Here is a 21,190-nt window from a genome sequence, read left to right as displayed (position 1 = left end):
AAAAATTCTGGCAGATCTCACGAATTGCAGGAATCGATTACATGCGAAGCAGTCAGCGAGGAGCTGCTTAGGCCGCCCTTTGAGCCAAGTCTTACGAGTGGATCGACGTGTCTGTTGTGGGTATCGCTCTTCGCTCTGGCTTCAGCGAAGACGATGCGCAGCTCGGGCGCACGCGCTCGCGCGCTCATGGCGGAACGGCGGCCGGCAGTCGAGCCCGGGACTCCGCCCAGTAAAGGTGCATTTTCTTGCTCTGCCTCCTTTCTGAGGGCTTCAGCCAACCCTTGGCCCTGAGCCTACACTGGGTAAATTGAGCAGCTGGGTGCATGTCGTTGGTTTACCAGGCACGTTTACTACGCTGCCGTCTAAAGGGTAGCTCATTGCCTGACCTAACGCCGGCACTAACGTTACAGCAGAGCCGTCACTATCGAAACGAAGTGTAAGGCAGCGTTCGTTGGCGTATTCCTGGGGGGACAAGCAACGCTATACTATAGTTTCTTGTGTCATAGAAGTATACATTATACATATGTAAGCGTTTGTGTGATACATTAAAATCAACAACTATAACAAACGGTATGTCTCTCTCTTGTCCGTCAAAACTTCGAACTTCGTCCGGCGAGCTGTCGCCGGAGTTCGAAGCTTTGACGCCGGTTTTTGGTTACGTGAGAAGAAAAGGTTTTCCTTTTAATATCTGCCCATAGCAGCGGCCCGCGGTGCTTGCAATGTGACGAGGGTATGAACACTGGTCGTTACTTTCACTGGAATCTTCAGAAATCAACCTTGGCTTCTGTTTCAGTAGTGACCTGAACGTACAGCGACGATTCAAGGGCTACACGAGGCCTTATTTCTTTAGGCAGAGTGCCTAAAGTGGCGGTTAATATATCGTTTTCTTTTTCACCGTAGACAATTGAGTATGGCTTCAGAGTGTAAATAGCTGCGCGACCAGACATTCTAGGTTGTAATTAAAGCTGTAGTTGGTGACAAAATTATGAGCCCGCTCTAAATTTAAGTCTTTCTTTTGCGTGTTTCCCGAGGAAAAAAAGAATGCGGCAACGTAACCCGTAAGTCCGCGCGATTAAAAAAGAACTTATACCCTTAATACCAGATTAAAGTTTCATCATTGAACATCTCTTCATTATACTCCATAAACACTAAGAATGAGAATGTACGCTCAAAAGCAGGTCCCCGAAGAAAGCGCTCTCGCGTCACAACGTATTTTCATATAGGAGTTAAGGCTCTCCCTTTAGTGTGCGCTAAATACGTGCATTGGCTTTTTCGCAAGCTGCTGATAGACTGTTGATGAACGCAAAATAATAACACGTTAATTTTAGCTCAAAGTAACCATCGTCCTCTCTTTCCGGCCGCAAACTAGATTAGCGAGACCAAAAAGGACCCTTCAATGAAACTGCGCTCGTTTTGGCTCTGAGGCTTTTCGTTCTGCTACGTTCATTGCAAGCGTTCCGAGGCGTATAGAGAAAGGCTCGCCTGAAGCCGCACATGCGGCGTGCGTGGTGCTTGGTCAACGATACGCGTATCTGCGCTAAACAATTTCTTTATCGCTATAAATCGCCAGCGTGGTGGTGAACGCGCTCTATTACCTGGCTTAAGACAACCGCGCGGTAGTGCAAAAAAAAGAAAAGGCGTTCTCACGTGCTCCTTAGACAAACGCTCACACGCCAGAAAATGATGGAAGAAAATTTTTGGCGCTATCTTGAGTTGCATGAATCAATGGTGTACAGACAAAGACGTGAGCAACGTTAAACTTGCGGTGTGTTTCTTCAGCTCCGCCGGTTTTCCCGCTCTGCCTCATACTTCATAATAACGCTATACTGACTCGTGCCGCATCGTCTATGAGCAGGGATTTCTCAATGCCCGGCACGTGCCGTCGCGTGTCGTAGAATATTTATGCCTGAGCCGGCGTGCCGTGCACCCTTTGTAAGATCACACGCCTTAATTCACCGTGCGTTCTGTTGCCGAAGTTCAGCAGTTTGTCGGCGATACTCCACACTGCGCGACGATTCCTCGGGGAGTTATATGCATATAGTTAGATACGACCACATGCATAAAGTTATGTATCACCCTACGTGATGAAAACCAGAACCCCCCGCCCCTCCCCTTCCTCAGAATTTAGGCTTCAGTTGTGTCCGTCGAGCAGGAGGTGGTTAGGACGACGTCGCATGAACCTCCAGTAGCGGCGCATAAAGTGAATCGCACAAGTCCGGACTTGAATTCATGACCACGCTGACAACAACGGGCTCGGAGTTCCGAAAATCAAGAAAAAAGATGAAGCTGCAAGGAAGACTAACCCATCTGACTCGGTAGGGCAGCGCTGTGGCAAATAATTGAAACGCCCTTTCAAGAGATGAATTCTCGCTCGAATGCGCCTAAGAACAGCTGTGCGAGTCATGCATTCCATATATCGTCGGTCTCCCCGCTACGTTCCTGTGGCCTGAACTCTTCTTCTCCGAGGTGGGTGTGCCGCGAAGCATGCGTGTTCAGACTGCACAGGAACACAGTAAACGACATAGTATACATCCGTATATAATAGGAACACTACTAACTAACTACTAACCTTGACCCTCTGTTGTGGCTAAGCGGCTGCGACGTCGCGGGAACAAATTACGCGGCCACGGCGGCGTTATTTCGACAGGGGCGAATTGAAGAATACCCGCGCGCCGCACACTGCGTGCACGTTTATTAGCCCCAGGCGGTCAAAATTATTCCAAAAGACCTTTTATTCCCTCCCCCTCCATACAGCGTGCCGCATTGTCAGATCCGAGTCTTACCTAGTACAGAACATAATATAATTAATTTACTCTCCTAAGGCGAAGCAAAAGTTTAATTCCAGACTAACCAAGAATGCGAGTAGAAACAGGGAGACCACTGCGAAAGTCGATGGAGCGAACTGAAGTTTTCTTCATCGCAAAAACAAGGCGGTGGGATACCGCGGTCAAAATTCCGAAAGTTTTCGGAGCGCAATATTAAGGAAAGATCGAAATTTCGCAGTAGCTACAGTGAAGCCACCTCGTTGGTGGCTTAGTAAAGAGTGGGTACCACTAGACGAACTCAGGGCATTGAATGTAGTCGACATTATGTATTACCTAAGCATTCACTAATTGTAAGTCAGGTAGCAGTACCTCAATATGGGGCATTCAGCCCAGGCCCTCTGAGAATGCAGACCCCATAAGCCGCAGTTCAAAGCCCCATCCCGTTCGGCCAACAGAGTATGCCAGCGCGCATCTGCCGCCACACACTCGTAACGCTACCCGAACCGGCTTTAGCGTGTAGTCTCCTCTGAGCTACCTCCACACGTGCTCTGGTCGCTCGCTGTGTTCTCTACGAAGTTACGGAGTAAAACGACAAAAGGCACTTGGATACCCTGAGCGCAGCATATATATACGTAGTTAAGGGCACAATATCTCTTTAATAAAGCAAACCTATCCATATGCCTGCTTTTTCCAAGTCTTGTGGTTTAGTGCGCCTGCTTGATCGGCCTCTCACCAGTAAAGAGCAGTTTAGTGCTGAATTACCTCCAGGGTCGGTCCACTGTTGCGGCCGCCTCAAACCGCCGTCCCGCGGCCCGATAAAAGTCTGTCCACATATGCGACCAAACATCGCCTGACGCCCGGAACACTCACTCTGTCTACGTAAAGCACAATTTCGCCACATTCGCAGGGGCCGCGCCAGCTTTAAACGCACCCTCTCGGGCTATACAGCGATTGGCGCAATGCTGCGCACCACAATTCCGCCGAAGTTTGACCGCATTTCTTAAGTACACAGCCTACGGCCAGGACTCAAAAGAGCTGTTATGCTAGATTTTTCTTGCAGGAACGGTCGTCGCGTACAAGCGTCATGTTTATCAAATGTATTATTCGATGTTTGACGAGCGCTCGCATTTATCTGAGGGGAGAGACCGTGCCATTGTATGGATTTACCTCAATTGCGGAGCGCGAAGGGAAACGCCTATACCTACACTGCCGCTGCTGCTTCGAGAGAGGCGAGCTGATGCAAGCCACGGGAGCAGCCCCGTCGTCGCACTGCGCACCAGTCAATACAGCGAAGACTTTAGCAGCAGGGCATGTCGAAATGAGGGCGTTATCCGACTCGGTCTACGACAAGCGAAAGCAAGAAATCGTGTCCTATACACGGCCTTCGATGTTCTTTTCATTATTGTTATTATTTATTTATTTATCTCGTGCTATCGTCACTGAGAGCTCGGAGTTGCAACGCAGGTCCTCGGACGAATCATCCGGACTGTCTGGCGGTAGCCGTAATTGGCTGGCACTCTATAAGCGCGTCAGCGAACTTCCAGGGAGTGTGTATGTGTGTGTGAGAGAGCGAGAGCGTGTGGGTGTGTATGGGACATCGTGCGGAACTCTATAGAGCACTTATAGCTTGATATGTTTACTTAGCAAAGGAGGTAGAGAGCGGGCTTTTCACGCTACCGCTGGCGGAATGGAGGCAGCACGAACGCCTCTATTGTGCGACCGGGCGTCAATGTTTGTAGCGTCTTCATTCCCGCGGATCGAAGGGAACGCCGGCGGAGTTATCCGGAAAGGTCGCCGGGCGCAGCTCGAGAACGGCGCGCTTTTGTTGCCGCAGGAAACGCGTAATTCGAAACGTAAACACGCCGAGGCAATCATACGCCAGTGTGTATGCATTGCAGTTCGCTCGCAAATGCGCTCGCCGTATATATCTATACGCGGCGCGAGTTACCGAAGATTGACCGCAGCTCCGGCTTTCGCGATACACTCTCATTAACAGCTTAGGGCGGCAGGCTGCACGGTTATAATGAGTTGCCCAGGAGACCAGCTAATGCGAGTTGCATAAGCAAACGAAGTTTACCGTGGTTACGAAAGATTACTCGAGGCGCAAACTGAATGGGTCTGAACTGCATTCCCGGAACGCGGAAGAAATGCGAACTTGATATGCCTGTAAACTAAAACTTTTTTTTCTAAAAGCGAACAAGCTTTTTGTTTGTTTGTTTTCTGAGAGCCATCGTGTTGAATTCGAAAACCGCCCGCCATGGTAGCTTAGCGGTTAAGCATTGCTAAATTCGAGGACTCGGGTTAGACTCTCAGCCACGGCGGCCGCATTTACATGGGAGCGAATGTGCGAGAAACAATTCTGTACTCAGATTTAGGTGCACGATGAGAAACCCCAGGAGGTCAAAATTTATCCGGAGTTTCCCAATATGGCGTGTCTCATAATCACAGATGGCAAAATTACTACTAAAATGTAATTACATTATATTACTAGTTACTTTCCAAATTTAAGAATGTGTGTTTAAATTACATTACAAATTACAGCTGGTCAGGAGTAATCACATCACATTACTATTATGTTTAATAAGTAACGAAATGACATTGAAATTGAAAAGTTCATAATTCATGCACTAACTCATGCCTATTTTACAGCACGTATACGATACATTGAAATTTCAAGGATCTTTGTTCAACTTTCCGCGCTTGAAGTTTGGAGCTCAGATTAACTTGTATTTGTTATTTTTCTTTCTTTCTTGGTCAATCTTTGATGCCATAAAGGAAGCGGACATGCTATATTTTAGTCAGAAGTAAGTGGGAAACCAATGAGTAATTTTCTTGAAATCACTCGCTCGAAGTAATTCATTACATTACACATCACAGCAAAAGTAATTCATGATAGCACTCATTGCAGCAAAAAGTAATTTATTTACTGTCAAGTCTGCTTATAATCATATCGTCGACTCGGCACGTAAAGCCCCGGAATCTACTCTAGGTCACAAACTACACTGTTTCCGAAGTATGGTGCCATCATACTTGGCTGGCACCAGAAATTCAGGTACACAATGTTCGAAACCTGTTGTTCTTCGACGCAGTACTCTTCGCCTTCTCAGTACTATATGGAAATTCTCGGAGAAGCCCGATCTATCGATCGAAACTGCAAACTTCATTGTCGCACTCCCGCCGCGACGCAATTTTACTGTGCCGCCTCCCGCATGTGGTTAGGAGGGTGTGTCCAGATAAGATCAAACACGAGGTCCCGGTCACCATTTCCTATTTTGGTGAAACTTGCTGTAGGTCTTGGTATTACACCCAGAACAATGGTTTCTAAGTTAGTCTTGCCAAAAAACATTTCTTTCGCCTGAAAAAAAAATATACAAATTTTGGCCGCAAAAAAACACTTTTCCGCCAATTTTGCGATTTCTGAATTTTGAGCGCACCTAGAGAAAAAACGGTACACTTCTTGGTCACAATATTTGTTCCCCTCAAAGAACAAGTGAAATAAAATGGTATGAGTCTATTATTTTTGTTGCTTGTCGAAGCACTTTTGAACAAAAAAAAAATCACAAAATTGGCAAATTGCACAAAATACGTGTGTTTGAGGAATTTATTGCTGCAAACAAGTTAGAGTGAGGATAATAAAAATCAGTACATATTAACTTTGATACCTTCGCATTCTTTTAAAATAATTTTCGTGGTTTTATCGCGCTCCATTTTACTCGACAATGGGGCTGAAACGTGAGTGATTTACGAAAAACGCCGAACTTTGAAAATAGTTTTATCAAAAAGGCTATTTTTAATTTTTTTTAATCCCTCGGATTGAAGTCAAGGACATCGTCTATTATTCTGAATAAAAAAAAAAGTTGCATTATTTTGGTTGCTAACAAGTTAAAATGCGTCAAATGTGACCAAGTCAGCCTAGCGGCCGCGTCGTTTTACTGTGCTGAAACTCGAATGTAAGTTGTTCAAAATACTTGTACGTGACATAATCACAAAGTCAGCAACTCCACACCAACAAATGCGCAGCCAGGTGGCATGGTTCAGTAAGCTTTGTCTTAAGATCAGCCGCTTGAGAAACCCGTAGCAGTGGCCGCTAGATGCTGCGGGCGCTCACATTACATGAGCTCCGCTTGCGCGCCAAACTACGCTCAGAGGACGAACGAGAGAAGGAATGCATCACTGTGATAATTAAAGGCTGTTAAGTGCGAACGAAAGCCATATTATACAGCGAAAACTGTGCCGGTAATTTTGCAGTGAGCGCCTCCAGTAGAGCGCTCATGTGTTGCTTTCTCTCTACTGATGGCCTAAAGATAATTAGGTTCACTCTATCAGCAATATATGAGACAAAAGCAAGCCATTGATATCTAAAGAAATGTCTCATACGTGCTTCCGATGGTCGAACAACTCAAATTGCAGTTTTTTATCTCGTGCCAGAACACTTATGTCAGCCGGTTGTCAAAATAAGTGAGTGCAGTCCTTTGCTTCATTAAAGCACCGCTTTTACAATATTGTATTGTTCTGCGTCCGCAGATATAATATTCAACACAAGCCGAGCGTTTATCGCGATATTTTGCGGCTGCGAGCATAACAGGGAAGTAATAAAAATGCATGCGTGCTGTATTGAAGGCGCTCACTGGGAAATTGCCGGCAGAGTTTTCGTTGCATATTATGACATTTGTTAGAACTTAACAGCCTTTAACTTTCACAGTGATGCATGTCTTCTCTCGTTCGTCCTCTGAGCGTAGTTTGGCGCGCAAGCGGAGCTCATCCGCAGTTGAAGCGGCACTAATGTAATGTGAGCGCCCGCAGCATCGAGCAGCCACTGCTGCGCGCGTGTGTCAATCGGCTGATAGCAAGACAAAGCTTGCTGAACCATGACACCTGGCTGCGCATTTGTTGGTGTGGAGCTGCCTCATTTGTGATTATGTCGATTATGTCACGTGCAAGTATTTTGAGCAACTTACATTCGAGTTTCGGCACATAACGAACGACGCGGCCGCTAGGCTGACTTGGTCACATTTGACGCAGTATAACCAAGGTATAACTTGTTAGCAACCAAAATAATGCAACGTTTTTTTATGCAGAATGATAGATGACGTCCTTGACTTCAATCAGAGGGAATTAAAACAAAAATTAAAAATGGCCTTTATGAGAAAACTATTTTCAAAGTTCGGCGTTTTGGTAAATTAATTACGTTTCAGCCCCCTTATCGAGTAAACTGGAGCGCGATAAAACAACGAAAATTACTTTAAAAGAAAGCGACAGTATCAAAGTTAATATGGACCCATTTTTAGTATCCTCACTTTAACTTGTTTGCAGCAATAAATTCCTCAAACACACGTTATTTTGAGCGAGTTGCCAAGTTTGTGACTTTTTTCTTCGAAAGTGCTTCAACAAGCAACAAAAATAATAGACTCATGCGATTTTATTTCGCTTGTTCTTTGAGGGGAATAAATATTGTGACCAAGAATTGCACCGTTTTTTCTCTAGAGGCGCTCAAAAATCAGAAATCGCAAAATTGGCGGAAAAGTGTTTTTTACGGCCAAGATCTGTATATATTTTTTTGAGGCGAACAAACTTTTTTTTCGCAACACTAACTTCGAAACCAGTGTTCTGGGTGTAATACCAAGACCTACAGCAAGTTTCATCAAAATCGGGAATGGTGACCGGGACCTCGTGTTCGATCTTATCCTGGACACACCCAGAAGTGGTTTTAGTAAAGCGAACTCTTTTCGCATTAGGGTATGAAATAATTACAGACGTGGCTCCTGCGACGAGACGACGGAACACATGTTGTGTTTTTGTGATTGCTTTGTCACCGAACGTAATGTTCCTCGCACCACGTTGAACCAACTCTGGACGATAGACCATTTTCAGATGAAAAGAGCCTAGAACCATGGCCCCATATATATATATATATATATATATATATATATATATATATATATATATATATATATATATATACATACGCGTCGCCAGCAGAGCGACGTGAGGATTGCTACAGTTTCTAAAATCGACCGGCCTTAGTGATCAATTGTAGGCAAGTAACTGGACAGGCCCCATAAGCGGACACTACCGGGAAGTAGGGGGGGGGAGGCTGTGCTGCTTGTGCACCCCCCCCCCCTCCCCCCAGTGCCGGCCCGGGATATCTATTGAGCTTCGCTTGGGTCCCCGTCCATTGACAACGGACTGTTGGCCGTCCTATCTGGCAGCTATTTCAAAGAGGCCTATTTATTCCCGCTTCTTTTTTCTTTCAGGCATTTAAAATTTGCTTCTTGGGACAGTGACAAGTAAAAAATTCAGAGGCAAATGCCCCTCGAACGGATTCATATGTGCAGACTATGTTAGCAATGAACAATTGAAGTGACCGCTTCAGCTATGAAACGCTAAAAAAATGTCTTGAACCGCGTAGCGACTGATTTTCAGAGAACAAAATGCTTCTGAGAACAGATAGCATCCTCGACACAGTCAGTCAGTCAATGCTTTCGCACAGAATTGCTCACCGATAATAATAAAAAAATTGGCCGCCATCCCGCCCTGCGAACGTGAATGTCCAGCAAAGCTGTATCAAACACCACACATGCTGATAATGGGAGCGAGGGCTGAGGGTATGTTTAATTATTACTTTAGAGTAATGGTAGTGATAACCGCTGTGATGAGTTGCTAGGCGGGTCTTCCTTTCATATATGAAAGCGGGAAACACACGCGGGGAGAAGGAACGGCCGTTTGAAGCCATGGGAAGCCCTTGTGTGAAGTGCAAAGCAGCTGCAACCTAATCTGTTACCTGGAACGCGTGGGAGGGTGGTCCCATTGTTCACAGGCGCTTTATCATCCATCATTCCGTTTCGATGCTTGGTTTGTGGTTCCCTTCATTGAAACGAATGCTGATCTCTACGCTGCATTACCTGATTGCAAAGAAAGATATGCCGTTTGCCTTACACTTGTTGAAATGCCTGGGTAGCTTATTCGTTAAGACGCTTGCCTTTGGATCGAGGTTACGCTGGTTCGAATCCCGCCACCTCGTGCGGAATTTTTTTTCGCCGAGGCTTTTCTCTCTTTCTCTTTATTCCCATCTCTTCTTTTCTTTCTCCCTCTCTTTGTTTCTCTCACCCCCTTGCTATACGCTGCCCGCCTGTTGCCCGATTTCTGTGGCACACACCCTGTTTATGATGACGTAGTTTTGTGTCTACGCCACGAAATTTTAGGACCAACGAGAGGTATACAGTTTCGATGTAAAAGAGATTTCTTGGATGTCTGGTTCGCCTGCTATCTGCCGGCCTATGGAAGTGCCGAAAAAAAGAATGTAGTACGCATTTATGATTTACGAATAACGGGTTCGCTGAAGAGCGACTCAAATACTCGTTTAAAAAACAACCTGCGGCGGAAAAATGACATATCCCCCTCCCCCCGCCCCCACCGTGTGGGGGGGTGGGGGTGGATGCCGTAAATGACGCAATCGACGCCGTAATTGACGTTTCCCTCGAGGCCACCTACTTACAGCAGCCACACTTGGCGGCTGCATTTTGATCTGGATAAGTAGTATAATGCTGGAATGAACCTTGCACAGGCAAGCTTCCAAATTTTGACCGCAACAATGACAGCCCTATTTTGTGTACCCCACCCTCAAAGTAGAGTTATTGCGGCTTGACTACTCCCCCCCCGCCCCATCTACCCACTATGGGCCAATGACATACCCACATCTGCCTCTTAGAGAACCTAAACGATGCCTATTATCGCGTGAGAGGTGATCTGCCATAAAGCAACTTGAGGCAAGGAAGCAGTTGAAGCTGTCAATGTTTGCGGCGCGAAAGTAGGCGCTCTTTTCATATATATATATAATATATCTATATATATATATATATATATATATATATATATATATATATATATATATATATATATACTTCTGCTTATTCTTGCCGCCACAAATATCAGAGAGAGAGAGAGAGAGAGAAACGTCAAGAGAAAGGCAGGGAGGTTAACCAGAAGAAAGTTTTCCGGTTTGTTACGCTGCACTGGGGAAGGGGGGATAGAAAGGTAAGGACAGGAAAAAAAGAGTAAAAGAATAGAGAAAAAAAAACGCAGACCCACTCAAGCACGGGAGCATCATCGCTGTTTAGCGAGTTCGGTTGAGCGCAGAAACCTCTGCAGCGCCTTCGTCGCTTTCAGGCGTGCTATGCAGGATGGCCCGCGGGCTGCTCGGGAATATGAGTCTGTTCCGAGCTCGCACTACGCGGTCATGACAGGAAGACAGTGCGGAGCACGCGATAGCAGCGTTGATAAAAACGGCTACAAGAGCTAGCATAACATCACAAACGCACGTGCACCATTTGCGGCGGTTTTCAAAGGAACACCGCGTGCGAACGCGTCAGCGCCGCCACTCAGTCAACATTTCAACAGTGCAGCGACGTCAGCAAGATAGTCACGCCATCTTTTTGCCAACTGAACATCGCGCCTCCCACTGGCGTGTTCGTGGGCGTTTGTCCTCTTTCGGGCAAGTTCTTTCGTTCCACCTCCAGCATGGAAATTTCCACTCTCGAAGGCAACGAGGGCGCACACGCAGCACTCTCGTGCAGATCGGGTCGCTTCTTTCGAATATTACAGATAAATAAATGAATAGGTTCAGGGGCGTAGCCAGAAATTTTTTTCGTGGGGGGGGGGGGGGGGGGGGTTCAACCATACTTTATGTATGTTCGTGCGTGTGTTTGTATGTGTGCGTGTATATATACACAAGCAAAACTGAAAAATTTCGGGGGGGAGGTTGGACACCCCCCCCCCCCCCCATGGCTACGCCCCTGGATAAGTTACTGGTACTTACATTACACGTCTGAAGATTTTTATGTAGTAACGAATCGGTAGAAACAATGTCTCCACAAACAAGTAAATAGTAACATTTCTCGCCGCAAATGCCACCAGGGGCGCTTGCGTCATGGCTGTGAGTGGTGCGTCGTGAGCGCGGTGAAACTGAATGCGAGACATCGCAGCCACGTGATGATATAATTTTTAGTTCCTCGTGCGTGTGTGAATAGTCTGTGCGATTAAGCTCATAGGTGAAACGTGCCGCTCGCTGGCGTTGCGGCGTGAGCACTGCTCCTCGGCAAGAGCAAACGCGGTGGGTGGACCCGATCTCCACCGCAGGTGTCTTTCAATCAAACTGATTGACGCGCGAACTCGGGTACAAACTCGTTGATTCTGAAAGGGCCCCAGTTCAATCGTGACTGCCATAGTGCGGGTGCACGTGCCTGTCAAGCGTTTCATGCGGTGGACGCTAAGCAGCAGCTGTTTGCACTACTTGGGCAAGGCCGAAGCCATCGGAGGACCTTCTGATCACCTAGCTTTTTCCAGCTTTTTACGTGCTCGTCTGCTCAATCTGCTTCGAAGTAAAGACCACGTAAGTACGGTCTTAATTTTGATGCTATTAATTAGCTAGGTCTTAATTAACACATATTGAATAGTGTTGTAGTAATGGGTAATGTTTTAATTAACACGCCATTAATTACGCTTAATTAGCAAAATTTTAATTAGTATGTAGCTAATAACACAATCCTAATGAGCATGACCTTGGTGAGTAAGGTCCTAATGAGCTTGTTTTTTATTAGATCGCCCCTAATTAACGCCGTGTTAATTAGCATGATCCTTATTAGTTTGGTCTTAGCTTTACACGGCTTCAGTAGCATGGTCTAGTAAGATGTGGCTTCATTAGCTCGTTCTTAGCATGGCTTAGCTTAATTAGCTTGCTCATACCATGTCCTGACCTAATTAGCTAGATACACCGCCGAGCCAATTAGCTAATCAGCCTGGCGCACGTGCTAGGGGAGCGAGCAGACGACGAATAAGAGGGCGAAGATGGCGCGCGCCGGCCGGGCAACGCGCTAGAATGTAGAGGCCGACCATGATGATTACACACGGGGCTTCGACGATTAGCTCCGGCCGCGGTATTGTAGGGCGCTCGGCCGGAGCTAATCTCAGAAGCCACGGTGCTGATTATTCTAAAGGATGCTTAGCGCAGACGTTAAACGCTTGACAACGAATTTAAACAGCCCGTACCTCTAAAAATATCGTTATTAAAAGTTTATGACACTTTTTATTACGGTAGCCAGAAGTTCTACATATACATACATACATACATATATATATATATATATATATATATATATATATATATATATATATATATATATATATATATATATAAGAGAGAGAGAGAGAGAGAGAGCCCGACTTGCAAATTACACAACTTATTACAGCTTTAGTCTCTCAGGCGCCGACACCATGGTATGATTATTAGGATATCTAATGGAGGACTCTACATTTATTTTTCAATTTACACAAAACACCGGTCCACTTCTTAACGCTTGGCTCAAAGCGTAAAAGGTCATATATAGGCTGCTACTCGCTCAGTGCACCGCATAAAATCGATTCTGACAATGCGTGGGATCTGCCGAATTTTTTTATTGACATGCTATTCTTACTTTGTTAAAACGTACACCAGGAAGGAGAGAGTGGCCTAATGCTAGCACATGAAGCCTTAATTATGCCAGTGAATATACAATTTAAAATGGCCAAAAATAATTATGAGATGGTAGAAAATGCCATTTGCTACCGCGAGACCTAGTGCGAAGCTGGGTTACGAATTTTTTCGCCGAAGGTTTTTTCTGGACGAGTATTTGAGTTGCTTTTAGGTCACCGAACTAGTAGTAAAACCCTTTGCTGATAAATAAAATATGCGTACCATCTTTTCTCGGCAACTTTTATGGGCAGGCATGTCGAAATGTACCTATTTGTAGACAGCCAGGAAATTGCCCTTTTTAAGTGCGAATGCACTTTATAAGCGACCCTGAATCCGCCGTCCCATAGCAACGCCGCGGAGAGCGGAGAGGAGGAGGAGCGTCAGTAGCAACGGCGCAGCGACGTCACGCCCCACGTGACTGCGCGCGCTCCGCCCTCCGCTCCGTGACTGCGCGCGCCCCACGCATTGCCTGTGGTGATGAAGGCCGGCGGCGAGACGCCGAACGAAAGCGTGCGAAGCGAGCCGAGCACCCCGAAGCCGATCTGGCGCGGGGACGCGCGATGCGTGAGCGAGCGCGGGCCCTCGAATTCGATCGGCCGGACGCGCGCTTCCAGCGAGATTTCCTGGACCGCAGCTTCGGATATAGCTGCGCGGTGTGCGATCGACTGTGGTTCGACAACAACCTGAGCCCCATCTCGGGCGTGCGCAACGCCGCCAACAAGTTGAACGCGTTGCGGGTTCTTTGGAACGAGTTCGGAAGACAGATCATCATCATCAGTAAAAGTGCTTTGCACTTAAAAACGGCCAGACCTCCGTGGGTCGGCTGGCGCGTGCTCTCTCGCTGCCGTCTCCTTCGCTCGGCTCTGCAGTTTAGTCGCGCGCGCCCCCTCATAGCATCACCCCGTGCTTCGCACTTCCTCATACTCCCCTTCGGGGAAATGCGGGTTTTTTTATTGGAGAGCAAGTCTGTGCGAAAACATTCCCTGGCTGATTGTGTCGAGATTGCTTTGTATTCTCAGTAGCATTCTTGTTTTCTGAAAACCAGTCGCTACGCGATTCAGGACAACATAATCGGCACGTACAAATCTGTTTGAGTGCATTTTCAGCTGAATGTTTCACTCGTCACTGGTCCATGATCAGAATTTTAAAAGCCTGAAATGATAAAGAAGCGGGCATAAACAGCCCCCTGTGAAATAGCTACCAGACAGGACGGCCAACAGTTCGTTGTCAGTGGACGGGGACCTAAGCCAAGATCTTGACAAATTTCTCGGGCCGGCGCCAGAGGAGGGGGGGGGGTCTCTTCCCCCAATGAAACTACCCGGAAGGGGGAGGGGCGAGCCCCCCCCCAGCCCCCCCCCCCCCCCCGTACTCTCCGCCTATGTTTGCTGAACATATCGTAAGTGGCGCGAAGCTAGGAACATGAAAAAGGGCCGGAGGAAAGAGACAGAAGAGCGCCAAACTACCAACTGTTTATTGCCAGCGCAGGCTGAAAAACAGGTAAACTTCCACACATGCGCAGTGGAGTGGGAGAGTTACCCCAAACATGACATCACGTGAGCAGTTCATTAAAGAAGGACAACTCAGACTGAAAGAGAACAATGGATGTGTCACTGACACAAACGGACCCTTCACTTCTAATATGATACGCCTCTAGTAATTCCCTTGCTGTCTGACCTCTGCTTTTGCCGATAATCCTAGCTTGCGCAAAACGTGGCACACACGAGCATGACCTGACATGCGCGGGAAGGTGCGCACCATCACTCTTACCTATGCTGTTGGCATGCTCCCTGAGGCGGTCGTTGATACACCGACCCGTTTGACCGATGTAGGTCTTGCCACAGCTCAGGGGAATTTCATATACAACCCCTTCGGCACAACGCCTGAATGGTTTTACGTGCCTCTTTTGGCACCCTTGCTCCTTAGCACGAGAGATTCGTCGGCACAAGTGCGCCAGTTTATTCGGAGCGGAAAACACAACAGGGATTGCAAACCTGGCGGCCACCTTCTTGAGGTTGTGGCTCAACTTGTGCAAGTACGGCACCACCTGTGGTTTGACGCGCTCCTGTTCTCTCGAGTGCTCTTCCTGAGTGCTGAAGTTCAGCTTCCGTAGCAGAGATTCGGCAACGGCATACAAGACCGCCCGAGGAAAGCCAGCCTTTTCCAGTCTGCCAATCTGATTACACAGGCTGGTCTGCATCATGTGCGGACACGATCTGCGCAGCGCGGATTGAAGGCAATGCTGAGCAATACAAACTAAGGCACCAACTCGCCCAAAAACAAGTTCTTTTAGAGTATATCTCCGCCTATGGTTGCATGGGTGCACTTCTGCACTCAGTGGAACGACAAACAAATGATAGAAGATGCCTCTGGTTTGAAGGCACCACCCAACTTTGTCAGCCGCCCTTGACGTGACGCCGCGTTCCATCGTAACCAATGGAACGCAGCGCGCGCTGAGGGATGGATTTGACCTTTTCGTACTGTTAGATTGTTCAAAAGGGGGTGTCGCCAGAGCTCGGAAAAATTCCGAGTTTCGCCAAACTCGGGCCATCGTGCATAGCACCCCTGGTTGGAAGCTCGAACGTTCCGGCACTCCAAAATTGATTGTTCAGAAAGCGGCTGGTCATCCGAGGCGTGCTAGCGTTGCTGAGAGGTGTTGTCTCTGGCAGCTGTAGTGAGGACAATGACACAGGACGTGCGCAATGGTTTCCTTGCTGCCACACTGAGCACAGGCAACACTGTCTGCCATTCCTATTCGGTAAGCAACGCTGATCGTGAAAGACACTCCAAGCCACAAGCGGCAGAGGACTGTTGTTTCGAATCGGGATAGTCCGGATGGAATTTGAAGTGACGGATCCTGACGGTGTAGGTAGGTATGCAGAAAACCGGACGTATTCCACATCGAATGCGTTAGATCACGTGCGAGCGAGCGAATATTTGATGCTGCATCGGTTCGTGATAATGGAATGGCTTCCTGCACGCCACTTTCATGAGCATTCGTTGCAGAATTATCAACATCTCACGAATAACTGTGTGGCAATTATTATACGTAGACGCCATGGTTATTCGTATCTCGACTGAAACGCCCTTTCGTAATCTGTGAAGACCATATAGTAGGAAGGCTGGTTATAGATTCGGCAGGTCTCAATGACCTGATTTATGACCAGATGCCAGATTTTTTTATGCATTAAATGTGTAGGTTTTAGACGTCTAAAATAGGCACTTGAAACGATTTCAAGCACAATAGGGTCACGAATAGGTGCCGAAAATTATTCGCAAATCACGACCCTTTCATGTATAAATGCGTGTAGCCACCCTTTTTTTTTTTGTAAGAACATGACGTAGCATTCCTTCAGTTCCTGGCTACGTCGACTAATGTGGACAGAATTTTAAGCGCTTTTCTGTCTCAAGCAACCGCCTGCATTGTATCCTGGAGTTTTGTCCTCACTGACGCAAAAATTAAGAGATCTTTTTTGTAATGTCTTGCCCTGGTATTCTCAACGATTGCCAGGCAGCTACATGGTAAGAGGTGCTCAAAGGTTCGACTAACGTGTACCACCATTTGATAGGTCATACTCTACCTGATAAGTTGCCTTTACCAGAAGCATCTGACAAATGTCTTGCGGAAATGAATAAACGAATGTGTTTTTAAAACAAAAAAAGCTCACCTAAAAAACATTTCCAGGTCCTAAAAAAAGCATATAGACACAAATGACAGAAATTGACATTTATCAGCCCAAATGACAGAAAGGTGTCTTTATAGGCACAATAAGGCCTGTTGTATGTCACTTCCTAACCCATAATTTGCGCTCATACATAACAAGAGCGAGGCCCTGGCAGGAGGAAGGAATCGGGAATTTGCATATAGTCCGTTTTCTATCGTTGACGTATACATTATTAATTGTTGAATACCTCCTTCTAAATACAGCCTGTTCTTTGAGCTGACCGAAGTCCGATGTTGCTTTTATTTTGTACGAATTTACCTTAACGTTGATTTTGTACAATACTGAGTCCCCCCTCACCCCGCCTCACATATGAAAAGAAAAAAGAAAAGCTTACATCATACATTTATTCTATTCCTTAAGCTGCTTCTTTTTTATGGATTTATGTGTGCTGGTTTTCAGTGTAATATCTGGTACATTAGAAGTTAAACGATGTTGCACTCTCTGCGTTGTAATTGCAGACTAACCACCATTTGACTTATAGACCCTTGCGTCTCTGCAGTGTATTATTATCCCTAAAATTCGGGATGCCCATTCTTACCATTCTCGCTTATTTATTACAGGTTACAGTATTACATATTTAGTTCGAGAGCACGTTTCCTGATTTAAATATTGTTTAAAGCTGGTTGGTTTATGGGATTTAACATCCGAAAGCGACTCGGGCTATGAGAGACGCCGTAGTAGAGGGCTCCAGATAGTTTCGACGACCAGTTTTTTTTTTTTTTGTAACGTGCACTGACATCGCACTGTACACGGGCACCTAGCATTCATCTCCATCGAAATGCGACCGCCGTTGGCCGGGATTGAACCCGCATCTTTCGGGTCAGCAGTCGAACACCGTAACCACTAAACCACCACGGCAGCTAAATACTGCTTACATCCGTCTCTAACGTCACGAGGTTGCAAAAGATAAAAAGCGCCGACGCAGTCCACTCGATCATACAGGAGAGAGAAATGGATGAAAAGGAAGAAGCAGGGAGGTTAACCTGGTGCGAGCGACCGGTTTGCTACCCTGCACAGGGGTGGGGATATAGGGGTCGGAAAGAGGACAGAGAGAGAGTGAGATAAAATAAAAACAAAAGAAAACATGCACACATGCACACACATGCAGGACGTCCTATCAGAGCCGCTCTGATAGACCGGTTAAAGGCAGAAAGCGCATTAGCGCCTGCACAGCCTTCTTCTGTGACGTTAAGTCCTGTCATACAAAAGATACACTCTTAAAAAAAATGGAGTGACCCTCTCTCCTTTAAGGGAGAAACGGCGATGTCCCCAATGTTCGTCTTCAAATGGAGAAACCGTTCCTCCCTTTTCAATGGAGAAACCGTCAAAATCAAGATGGCTGACGCCAAGCCAGTGAAGCGAGCAATAGATTTAGGCCTAGCGAGCGCATCGATTCTCGACTGATAAAGAGTATGCGGCACTGGCAGTCACAAAAAACGGTCCCGCTGAGCTTAATATCGAACGCTATGACAATAAAATCAAGCAGACAAACCTGTAGTGATGAAAACCTCGCGAAACGGAACGACGGAACTCGTACGTTTCGCTCGGCCAGCGAGACGGCGTTCACTTTAAAAGAGACGGATACTGCAAAGGGGCTCTCACCCGGAGACTGTACGTTACGCTTGCTGTCTTTATTTGTCGAAGCGTCACACGGTGTAGCGACGTTATCCACGCGTTTGTGCCTCCAAAATGTACATTCTGTCGCATCAAAACAATCCCGGCGCAGCAGAGCATAGTTTCGATAGATAGATGTTCAACTTCATATAAGTAGGTGGAGCTATGAGAGCGCCTCGGCCGCGAAGTAGGTGGTAGCTGGCGCCATCTAGAGGGATTAAACAATACTAAAAAAAAAGTTGTTTCTGACTGAGGCGGCGTACGTCGATACTGCACACGGCATTTCGGGGAGGTGGGCCCATTCATGAATTACTCAAGGACACCGGAAAGTTGATACGCACATGTTCACTAGGCAGACACATAGTACGCACATTCAATTCAATACATACACAATTCATTCGCATGTATAAAACCTACAACACAAACAATTCACTACAGACGCATACGTATAGACGTTTACACATACCCCTCTAAGAAGCGCTGGCCCTTATATAGTCACTGAATTACAGTGGACCATAGTGGCACAAAGATGCGTCATTTTTCTTCAACTCTTTACGATTTCATGGCTGCGTCACGATATACGCCGACATTATTAAATGTTAGCTATGGCTTAGCCAAGCGCACCAGTTAATCTAAAGCCGCATGATAATGAACAATATAATTACAGAGAGTTGATTAGTTAGTGCGAAAACGACCATATTGTGAACCGTTCATACCATTCCGGCGACATTTTGAAGTAGCGCCATCTTCCGACAGCGGCCACAGATGAAATTTCTCTTCTTATTTCTTTATTTTCAATAGTTACTGTGGGAGGGCGCAAGATCAGCAACATGCCGTTCAGACTCCGTCGCCTTCGTCGCGTCGACTTCGTTGAGTCAGGCCCCGGAAAGTCGCAAGTTCCAGCGATCGCCGCAGAGGGCGAAAAAATCGACCGCGGCGAGTTCCAGCTTCAAACACAGGGAGTGGATCTACTAACCTCTGCGTTAGGATAACATGGCGACGTTGTGGTGGCCGCCATTCGCGCTATTTGACTTTTTATGTAGGGGCGCCCTCGTCGGGCCCAAACTTCAAATTAAAATATTCTTGAAATAAGGAAGTTTAGTTGTTTGCTTACTGTTACACTTCAATAAACAAATTGCTGTTTATACGAAGTGGCCTTGCCTTGCCAGTTACCACGTCATCAATCTTTTGTAATAGTTTTTGCTCCAACAGACTCGTAGTTGTCAGCAGCCTATCGGCATCATTATCTTCATTTCAAAATATACGGCGGCAGAGGCAACGTAACGGCAGGTAACGGTTCACGGTGCATTCGGATGGGTCTCGCGCTCTTTCGTTTCGCTGTAAAAGTTTCCAGCCACTGCCGGCCGAGACACTCGCTTTCGTTCTGTTTGTTTTGACTCGTTGAAATGCTTTCGCGAAACGCATTCAGCAGACTTCGGGAGAACGAAGGGACCGTTGAAGCGTTCACCGGATGAACACTCGTTTCAAGCCCGAGAATATACGAACCGGTGAGTATAAAAACCCACTGCTTCAGCTTTTTACCAATGACCGTGTGGGTGTCACACGGAGGCGACGCACTGCAATATTAATATTTTCAACGTGTCAAACTCTGTCGATGAGAAAACGTGCGATCCTTGCGGCGTGGCTTCAAGTGGGAGCAAGTTGCTGAGTTTATCGTTCGGTTCACATTAACCAGGCCGCTGCAATAAAGAAAAGCAACTGCATCACCAACGTCTCGCATGTATCTTCGTAACTAGCCCGCATATCAGTGCAAAAAAGATACGAGTTATATTTTGCCGCAGTCGCATTTGAGAAGCCAGGTGTAGAGGTCTCATTTCTCCTGTTGTCAGTTTAGGTTATTTTTACTACACATTTAGTGCAACGAAAGCTTCACATAATTGTGAGTGCACATTCACTTTATTGTGATAAAGAAACCGGCACTATAATCAGAAATATTTTTTTTTTTTCTGCCATAGCCTCCTGGTCTGACAAAGAAACAGCTGTGTGCAATGAGCAAGGCACCTGTTACATGACACGCCTGTAAAGAAGCTAGCCCGAGTGAAACAACATGCATTATAAGGTACGTTTACATAAAACCGCTGTTTTTGTTCACTATGTTTATATGTTTATTTTTGCAAAGTTTAATATTCACTGATAATGCTTATCAATATCTGGTGATGTCATTGTTTTTCCAGGATTGCCGGGCAACGACAGGATGACTACCCCCGAATGTCCACTCTGCAAGTGCGGCGAAACATGTGAACGTCTGCTACAACAGGTCATCTTGAACCTCACGCTTGCAATGCTGTATTTGTGAATGGTTTACCAGGCATCTCATGGAGGTGTGCCTACAATCGTCCACAAGTATTAGCTGTCTACTGTGTCATGCAATCTACACCGCAATAGCGTTGAAATTGAGCACTAGCTCCGTGCATTAGTTATGTTACCTGGCCCTGCTGAGCTCAACGACGCAGGTTTTATACCCAGCCACGGTCGTCACATTTCATTGGGGACAAAATGCAAAGACACTCGTGTGCTTAGATCTGCGCCTGAAGTTCAGGGAAAGACGGAAGCTTGAAGAG

General features: G+C 46.5%; 1 protein-coding gene and 1 long non-coding RNA gene across 2 annotated transcripts in view; one reads left to right on the top strand and one right to left on the bottom strand.

Annotated features, from left to right (window-relative positions):
* LOC119396442 (QRFP-like peptide receptor) overlaps positions 1 to 21,190 on the bottom strand; it is a 281,905-nt gene that overhangs the window by 10,434 nt on the left and 250,281 nt on the right. The window lies entirely within an intron of this gene.
* Positions 19,926 to 20,925, top strand: LOC125758614 (uncharacterized). Its single transcript, XR_007416246.1, has 3 exons — positions 19,926 to 20,116; positions 20,585 to 20,688; positions 20,804 to 20,925. It is a non-coding gene; the product is annotated as an uncharacterized LOC125758614 (long non-coding RNA).

This window comes from Rhipicephalus sanguineus, chromosome 1 (genome assembly GCF_013339695.2).
Source record: "Rhipicephalus sanguineus isolate Rsan-2018 chromosome 1, BIME_Rsan_1.4, whole genome shotgun sequence".
Lineage (NCBI taxonomy): Eukaryota > Metazoa > Arthropoda > Arachnida > Ixodida > Ixodidae > Rhipicephalus > Rhipicephalus sanguineus.
Note: the sequence above shows the minus strand (reverse complement) of the source record. Positions and strands in the feature narration are given on the sequence as shown.